Genomic DNA, 9,182 nt, shown 5'->3' with positions numbered 1-9,182 from the left:
TTGAGCTCCCTGAAGTCACATACTTTCATAGTCTGTTTCTTTGGTTACCTTCCCACAAAATTTCAGTGGAAACCATGCTGAGAGTATGAGATTTGAATCACTCTGTCTGGGTATCTTGGTTCATAGAGTTGATAGTCTTATTTTATTCTCCTGGGGAGGGGTTTCTCATGGAAGTAATCCAGCCGTTGAAAGCACACTTTCCCATGTAGGACAGAATATAGAATTTTAGAACTACAAGGTAACTTAGAGATCATTGAGTCTTGTTCATTTTATAGATGAAAAAAATTTGAGTTCCAGAGGAGGAAAGAGACTTATTTAAGGTCAAATAGCATGTGACCATTTCCTTTCAGCCTTTCCAATGGCCTTTTGAGGCAGCTGGACGGTACAGTGGGTAGAGAGCTGAACTTGGAGTCAGGAAGGCTTCAATTCAAATGCAGCCTCAGACACTAGCTCTGTGACCTTGGGCAAGTCACTTAACCTCTATTATCCTCAGTTTCCTCTACTGTAAAAAACACCTTTCTCATAGGATTGTTGTGAAGATCAAATAAAATAATATTTGTAAAGTGCTTATAAGAGTGCCTAGCATGTAGTAGGTGCTATATAGACACTTATTCCTTTGTCCCTTTCCCTTCCCTTCTCTGAGGGAGGAATGATAGTATTAAGAGAGACAAGGGCAGAGATGGTATAATCTATGGAAGACCCGACTTCCCCTTGAGTCTGCAAGTTTAGGATAAATTTTATTAATTCTACTTCCTTTCTTTGCATCATGGCTAGACTTTTTGATGTAATGATCATCATGGCGAACTTCTATGCCTAAATATCTCTCCAAAGTGACCAATATTTCTATTTTATTTATTAATTTTTTTATGGATATCATCTCTGCTGATTCAACTCAACCTGTACTGTCTCTCTTTCTATGTGTGTGTGTGTGTGTGTGTGTGTGTGTGTGTATGTGTGTATGTGTATAATCCCTCCACCTACGCAAATACTGAGAAAAATCTCAAGAGTTACAAATATTAGCTTTCCATGTAGGCATGTAAACACTTCAGTTTTAGACAGTCCTTTATGATTTCTCTTTCCTGTTTACCTTTTCATACTTCTCTTGATTCTTATGTTTGAAAGTCACATTTTCTATTCAGTACTGGTCTTGTCATCATGAATGCTTAAAAGTTCTCTATATCATTGAGTGACAATTTTTTCCCTTGAAGCTTTATACTCAGTTTTGCTGGGTAGGGAATTCTTGGTTTTAATCCCAGTTCCTTTGACTTCTGGAATATCCTATTCCAAGTCCTTCGATCCCTTAGAGTAGCAGCTGCTAGATCTTGTGTTATCCTGATTATATTTCCACAATACTCGAATTGTTTCTTTCTAAGTGCTTGCAATATTTTCTCCTTGATCTGGGAACTCTGAAATTTGGCCACAATATGCCTAAGAATTTCTCTTTTTGGGTCTCTTTCAGGAGGTGATGGGTGGATTCTTTCAATAGTTATTTTGCCCTCTGGTTCTAGAATATCAGGGCAGTTTGCCTTAATACTTTCATGAAAGATAATGTCTAGGCTCTTTTTTTGATCATGGCTTTCAGGTAGTCCCATAGATTTTAAATTGTCTCTCCTGAATCTATTTTCCAGGTCAGATGTTTTTCCAATGAAATGTTTCATATTATCTTCTATTTTTTCAGTCTTTTGGTTTTGTTTTGTAACTTCTTGGTTTATCTCATAGTCATTGGCTTCCATGAACTCCACTCTCATCTTCAAAGAACTGTTTTCTTGAGTGAGCTTTTTCACCTCCTTTTCCATTTGGCTAATTCTGCTTTTGAAAGCCTCCTTCTCCTTGTTGGGTTTTTGGACCTCTTTTTCCAATTGAGTTAGTCTCTTTTTAAAGGTGTTATTTTCCTCAACATTTTTTTTTGCTTCTCCTTTAGCCAGCTACTGACTCACTTTTCCAGCTCTTCTATGACCTGAGCCCATTTTATATTCATTTTGGAGGTACTGGAGGTGGAAGCCTTTACTTACTCTAACAATATGCATTGTTATTCCTCATCTGAAAGGATGGAAGGAGATACCTGTTCACCAAGCAAGTAACCTTCCATGGTCTAATTTTTTCCCCCTTTTTTGGGCATTTTCCCAGCCAGTTACTTGACTTCTGAATCCTTTGTGGAGCAGAGGATACTAGTGCTCCTCCTGCCCCCAGGACCATGCTCAGGGCTGAGGTTCAGATCAACTGCTCGATTCCTCCAGGGGCTTTAAATTGAACTGCCTGGACAATGGACCCAGGCTACTTCAGCTGCCACCATAGCCACTCATTGCATGCTGCTGTTGCTGCTGCTACTATCATCCCCTGTGCTGCCACCTGGAGTCAGTGCTGGGGGGACACTGCTTCCCTCTCACCCAGCTGGGAAAGCCCTCCCACACTGACCATGGAAGCTTTCTTTGTCGCTTGTGGGTTGAGGGATCTGAGATCCTCCCTGCTGGCGATTCTGCCCTGGAGGCTTGTTCAGGTCCTGTTCCTCCTCATTCCCTGTGGTCAGGGCTGGGCTCTGCTCAACTCAGAATCCTCTAGGATAGACCTTTCCTGTAGGTCTTCCAAGTTATCTTTGGTTGGAAACCTCTTTCACTCTGTTGTTCTGTGGCTTCTGCTGCTCTGGAATTTGTTGAGAGTCATTTTTTACAGGTATTTTGTGGGAGAAGCACTAGAGTATATGTGTCTTTCTACTCCCCCATCTTAGCTCCGCTCCCTTGGCTTGTTCTTAGTATTATATTATTGTGAAAATATTCATTTATTTCATTTAAATTGAAGGTCTTATTGGCATAGAGTTGGGCAAAATAATTTCTAACAGTAAACTTCTTGTTCATTTGTTGTGAATTCTCCTGTTTAATTTTTTGATACTGGTGGTATGGTTTTCCTATTCTTTTTAATCAATTTAGTTAATGTTCTATTTTATTTTTTTTAATCCAACTCTAGTTTTATCAACTAAATGCTTGTTTTCAATTTTGCTAATTTCTTCTTTAATGTTCAGAATTTCTATTTTGGATTTTAATTTAGAATTTAAAATTTGTTGGTTTTCTAGCATTTTTAGTTACTGTCCCCATTTTCTGATATATTTCTTTTCTTTTTTGTTAGAAGTGTTTAGAGAAATAAAATTTCTCGTTAGAACTATTTTAGTTGCATCAGAAACATTTTGGAATATTGTCTCATTTCAGTTTTAAATGAAATTTTCATTTTTATTGCTTGTTCTTTGACCCAAGAATTATTAGGGATTAAGTTAATTATTCTCTAGAAGCTTCCAGATATTTTTTCAAGGGTTCTTCAATAAAACTTCAATTATCTTGTGATTAAAAGGATATGTATGATAGTTCTTTTTTAATACATTTGTTTGTGAGTCTTTTTAATACCCTGAGACATGATCAATGTTTAAAAAGTGTTGTGCACAGTGGAAAAGATGTATGTTTCTTTTTATCTATTGAAAAATCACTAGACATCAATCATATCTATTTTCCTCTCTGGGAAACCCAATATTTCAGTTCTAGTGAAAATCAGTCATCAGTCAATAAACATTCCTTAATGTTTAATGTGTCTACTAGGGATACAAAAATGGCAAAAGACAGTCCCTCTGAAAAGCTGACAGTCTAATGGGAGAGAGGACATGTAAACAATTATATACAATCTAAACAGATATAGGATAACTTTAAAATGATAAACTACAGGAAGGAACTAGAATGAAGGAGGATCAGAAATGGCTTTCTATGGAAAATGAAATTTTAGCTGGAATCTGAAGCCAGGAAAGTCATTATTATTAATATTATTTAGGTTTTCAGTGCATTTGGCTGAATTCTAGACTGTAATTCTACACTGCAAATGAAGCCAAGAAATTATCATTTGAAAGAGATGAGCTTGATCCAGACAAGTCCTCGGAAATCTCAAATGATTTCTAAATCAATTTGGTTAAAGAAAACATTTATTCTTCAAATTCAAAATTTACTCTTCAAATTCAAAATGCATTTGTTCTTTAAATTAAAATGAACTTCTGCACCAGGACAGCCAGGGGTAGGGTGGTCCAGAGGTCCAGGCGTGGGTTTGGAATAAAATGAGACAATCACTGAGCACAGAGAATTTCACAAATGGGGTTTATTTACCAATAGCGTAAAGAGGAAAGTCAATAAGGTAATAGTCCGAGGCAGAGAAAGGTCTCCTAATGTCCAAAGCAATAGTGGCCTCTCCCATGGGAGGAGCTTTAGGAAGACATAGAAGTTTCCTGGGAACCTGGGAGAAAAAAGGAAAAACAAGGAATTCTTAAAGCTATTGCATAGAACTTCAACTCCAAGGGATTTATGAAAGCCTAAATGGATAACTAGGAGTGTTACAAGTTGAATAAAATTCCTAGACCATTTCAGTAAAATATTGTTTATTGCCATAACTCTCCTTACTTGTTTATTGTAGTTTTAAATAGTCATACCTTGCTCCTTTAAAGGAATGTTCCTGCCAGTTCCTGAGAGATGGTGCCAATGGTGATGCAACCCTATTCTAACCTCTTCCACTCCCCAAATTGAGGCTTCCTGGCAAACTGGTCCTTCCTGACCTTTCCCTGCCTGAGTGTCAGGTTTCTTTGGAAGAGATATAAGATTTTCTTCCCAGTCAGAGTTAATAAGTCTGCTGTCACAGTTTGTCCATTCAAAAGCTTGCAGAAACCAACGTAAGGAGAGCCCTGGAGAGGTTGACATAGTTTTATGTTTCAGAGTCTGGAGGTAAAGAGGATTGGGAAAAATATATCTCATGAGAGGAGAGTCTTTAGGATTGGAGACCTGCCACTGACAGAAAGTATAGCAAAATATGAGTCTGTGATCACTATTAGACGAAATTCCTTGAAAGAGGGAAGAATCTTTTGTCTTTCTTTGTATCTGTTACTTAGCACAACACTTGACAGATGGCAGGCCCTTAATAAATGCTTTCTGACTGACTTATTGCCTGAAAGTGAGGAATGAGAAGGGGAAACAACCAAGTTTGGGGAGAGATACAGCTTTCTTTGTGAAAATATGCAGTTAAATATTTAGTGGGGAGAGGTGGTAAAGATGTGCTGAAACTCCCTAATGATTCTTGTACCAGGGCAAGACCATCTACTTTCCTCATGAAAACCTTTGCTTTGTCAGGTATGTTCTCAGAAAGTGGTTTCTATGTTCTTAAGGAAATAACATGGATGAACGATGGTAGAATGAAATGTGTGAAATAATGAATATTGTAAAAATGAGGTGATCTAGTATGAGGAGCAGGGTTTGGAGTCAAAGGGTGGGCTCAAATTCTGCCTCTGCTAATATTGAGACCTCAAGCAAGTCACTTTAACTGCTCTTGGTTTGTTTATTTCTGAAATATGGGGATAAGACGAGATGATTTCCAAGTGTCCTTTAACTCTACAACTCTGTAATTCTATAGAAAATTATAATGACTTTATACAGCAATGTCCTACTTTGGAATAAAACTTTCTTCTGGTAGGGAGAATATTATAGTTAGGGGGTAGGCATGGGAAACTGAGACCCTAGAAGAAGTCAGAGTACATGGCTCAGACAGAGATTCAGTCAGATAAGGGTTCAGATTTTACAGGAAGGTCGGATGTCTCACCTGGATAAAATATTTTTAATGCAATAAGTTCTAAAGAATGGATACAGTGGAGGTGTGGAATGAGCAGGAATGGGCAGTGAATCACCTTAAGACAGGAAATATAGAAAGGAATAAGTTCTGGAGGAACAGCTAGATGGAGAGATGAGGAATGTTGCGGTGCTGAGGCTGGTCGAGTGTGTGGGATCCCTGCTAAGAGAGATCAAAGAAGATTGAAGTTAATGTGGATATAGGTTACCTGAGAAGGAAACATGAAATGGAGTTAAAGTATCAACCTTAGAGAATCTGGGAGCAAGGTGGGTATCCTACTGACATCAACGCTAAGTGGGGGTGATTTTGTTAAATAAAGGACTGGCTAATATACACAGGATGGTTTTATCCTTGGCCGAAACCTCTTTTGGGAAAGCTTGCGATGATTCTGTGATATACAGGACCTCACTTGCTGCTCATTCTGGGCCTGCGACTGATTCTACTTTTTCTAAACAAAGAGGACTCTATGAAGGCATTGGAATACTTCATTGGAATGAATCGTAGAAAGGTAATCAGTGCAACCCCTATGGTCACTGTAATGTTTTGTCAACTTAGAAAGGTGAAGAGGAAGAAGTGTCTAACAAATTGGTTAGAGACTATGCAAGGTATAGATTCTGCTCCACCTGTAAGCATCAGGAAACTTGAAATAAAACCCTTTCTCACCAACACACACAAATTGCAGAGATGCTGAGCCACCTGAGCATATGGACATATCATCCTCAATTGTGGGGTGGCTTACCTATTCTCCTTAACAAGACTATTCATGCTTAATAATTGCCATCTCATGCCAGATTATCAGCAAGAGCTTAGCTGACTGCTTTCCTATCAGGAAGCATGTTTTTTCTTATTGCATATTCCTGATATCTTACAATACTAAGAACATACATTCTGACTCATCCAGAAGCAGAATTTCTCAGCTCAGAATCATTGTGCCTGTTTTCAAGAAGGGGTTTGTTTGGGACGAGAATTGCTCCTGTAATTGGTTCCTCCAGTGCCTGGCTGAGCTGATTGTTTTTCTCCTCACTGAATAAAATCTGACAGTGCAAAACCAAGGAAGTGTGTGTTCCTTTACTGAGGGCAAGGGAGAATAGCCCTAAGTTGGTTGTCAGAGTTTAGGTGACTTTGGGGCCACTAAATATTAAGTGATTTCCTGTGTGGTTCCTCGGGTGCCAGTGTGACTGAGGGATCATGATTGCTAAATCTGGTGCTTCAGATTTGCCAGTCATAAAACAGAGTGAGTACCCAGGTGACATGTGAGAGACAGGTATAGCTCGTAGTAGATAGAGACCAGGTCTGCAAGTTAGGAAGACCTGAGTTCAAATGTGATCTTAGCCACTTAGTAACTGTGTGACCTTGAGTAACTCACTTAACCCTGTTTAACTCAGTTTCCTCATGTGTAAACTGAGTTAGAGAAGGAAATGACCAACCACTTCAGTATCTTTGCCAAGAAAACCCCAAATGGGGGTTTTGAAAAATTGGACATGACTGTACAGCAGTGGCATGATAAAAACACAGTCATTACAGATTGAGATGTATGTGTTTTTGGACATTGTCAGAGCAGGAATTTGTTTCACTTGACTCTACATGTTGGTCACAAGGTTCTTTTTTTACTTTCTCAATGTGGGGAGGGGAAAAGGGAGAGGAGAAAATATAGACCTGAAAATAAAATAAGTGCAATAATTGTAATCTTATGTAGTTTATTTTGTACACTTAAAAATATTACACTGAACTGTTCATAAGCTTTACCAGACTGTCCCAGTGTTCTATGACACACACAACAAATTTAAGCATTTTGTGGATGATTGGCTCCATCGAAATAACACATCTTTAATCATTGCTTCAAACTCAAAGTAGCCTCATATTTCCTAATGTTAAACCCATGTTATTACCAAGCTGGCATCTCCTATCAAAGCTGAAGAAGAATCCTATTATATGTTATCTGAGACTATATGTGATGTGAGGATCATGTTAGATAAATTTTGAGAGATTCGTAAATAGGTTGGCAGTGGGGCAATGAATATTTTGGCCATGATAACTATTATTACACAGAAATGAAAATGAACAATGGAAAACATTAAAAAAAGGTGAAAAAATTAGAGGAGAGTGAGAGAAATAGAAAGAAAGACAACAGAATACAGAGAAAGAGAGAGGGAGGGGGGAGAGACAGAAGGTGGGGTTCTGATCTTAAGGATTTTATACTTTAGTAGAGGTTTCCACCTTTTATACAGATAAATAAATGCGAGACAACTTTAGGAAGACGAGAACACTAACAGTTGGGTTCTTGAGCATGTCCTGACAGATCTATCTCTTCTCACATCCCATATGCTATTTGCTCCATCTGCCTTGAACACTCCTATCTGTTTCATCACCATGAACATGACCTTGGAGAGACTTTGAGAGACAGTGGAGGGTAGAATATGCAGCCCATTTTCTCTGTACATTTTGTATAGTTCCTTAGTTGGAATGCTATCCATTGTTCCTAAATCTACCTCTGTTCTGAACAGAGCAATAAACAATTCTTTTCCTGTCAATCTATCATGACTTTGAATGCACAGGCTATTTATGCTTCTCGTGAGAAAATTTATCTCTTTCACCGATTCTCACCATCCAAGATACCAACCATTCTCTTGTCCTTTGGGTGAACCAAAACAAACTATCTGTGATCTCCTACTGAGTAAAATCCTTGATGAACCCCCCCAAACACTTTGTGGCCCCCTTGATTCTCTTGTTGTGCTTCTGCTTGAGAAACCTCCCACACATCCTTTCTTTGGCACTTTTTTGATTCTTTGTGAGCTAAACTAAAAACAACTTTTTCTTCTAACATTTGAAACTTTCTAACTTGCTCTTCTAAAGGAGAATTTGAATGCTACAGGATAAAAAGTTCCTCATGGAAACTAGCCAACTCCTTTTGCATCTGAGATTTCTCTTCCAGCACCTTCTCTCTGCTTTTACACACAATATGGTAACCTCTTAATAAAATCCAGCCTCTTCTACACACTCTTGTCAGTTCCTTCTCTGGTCTCATTGGTATTCCTTGCAAATACCTTTCCAAGTCTCTAGGTTCCCATTCATATAACCTCGGTTTCCAGTTCTCACAGTCTAGTGCCTTCAGCCCATTCCTTTACTAGTGAGGACTATGGTAAATTTTCCCATCCTGGGATATGTTCCTTCTTCTAAATCTTTTCTGCCTCCAAATAGAGATTTTATACCTTACCATCCTGTTCATGATAGCAAATGTGTGTTCCAGGCAGTATTCACAGCACTGAAGACAACTATGAATATGTCAGTGCAGTTCCAAACTGCAAAGTATAACAGACCCTGCATGTAGAAGGCAGAGAAACAATCAGGAAGTCAGACACCAGAAAGTCAAATCCATCATAGTAACCAAGAAGTCAATAAACATTAGCACTCCAGGGAACAACCCCATTCCCAAGCATTTCCCCTTACTGGAGCCCTCCCACAAACAAACACTTACAATTCTAGTTGTGCCTCCTTGCCTGTGTCTTACCAGCTCTGACTAGCCTGGCTGAGTCCTTCTCAGCCCT

The sequence above is a fragment of the Notamacropus eugenii genome, chromosome 7 (genome assembly GCF_028372415.1).
Source record: "Notamacropus eugenii isolate mMacEug1 chromosome 7, mMacEug1.pri_v2, whole genome shotgun sequence".
In the NCBI taxonomy this organism is placed as follows: domain Eukaryota; kingdom Metazoa; phylum Chordata; class Mammalia; order Diprotodontia; family Macropodidae; genus Notamacropus; species Notamacropus eugenii.
This window is presented reverse-complemented; position numbering follows the sequence as displayed.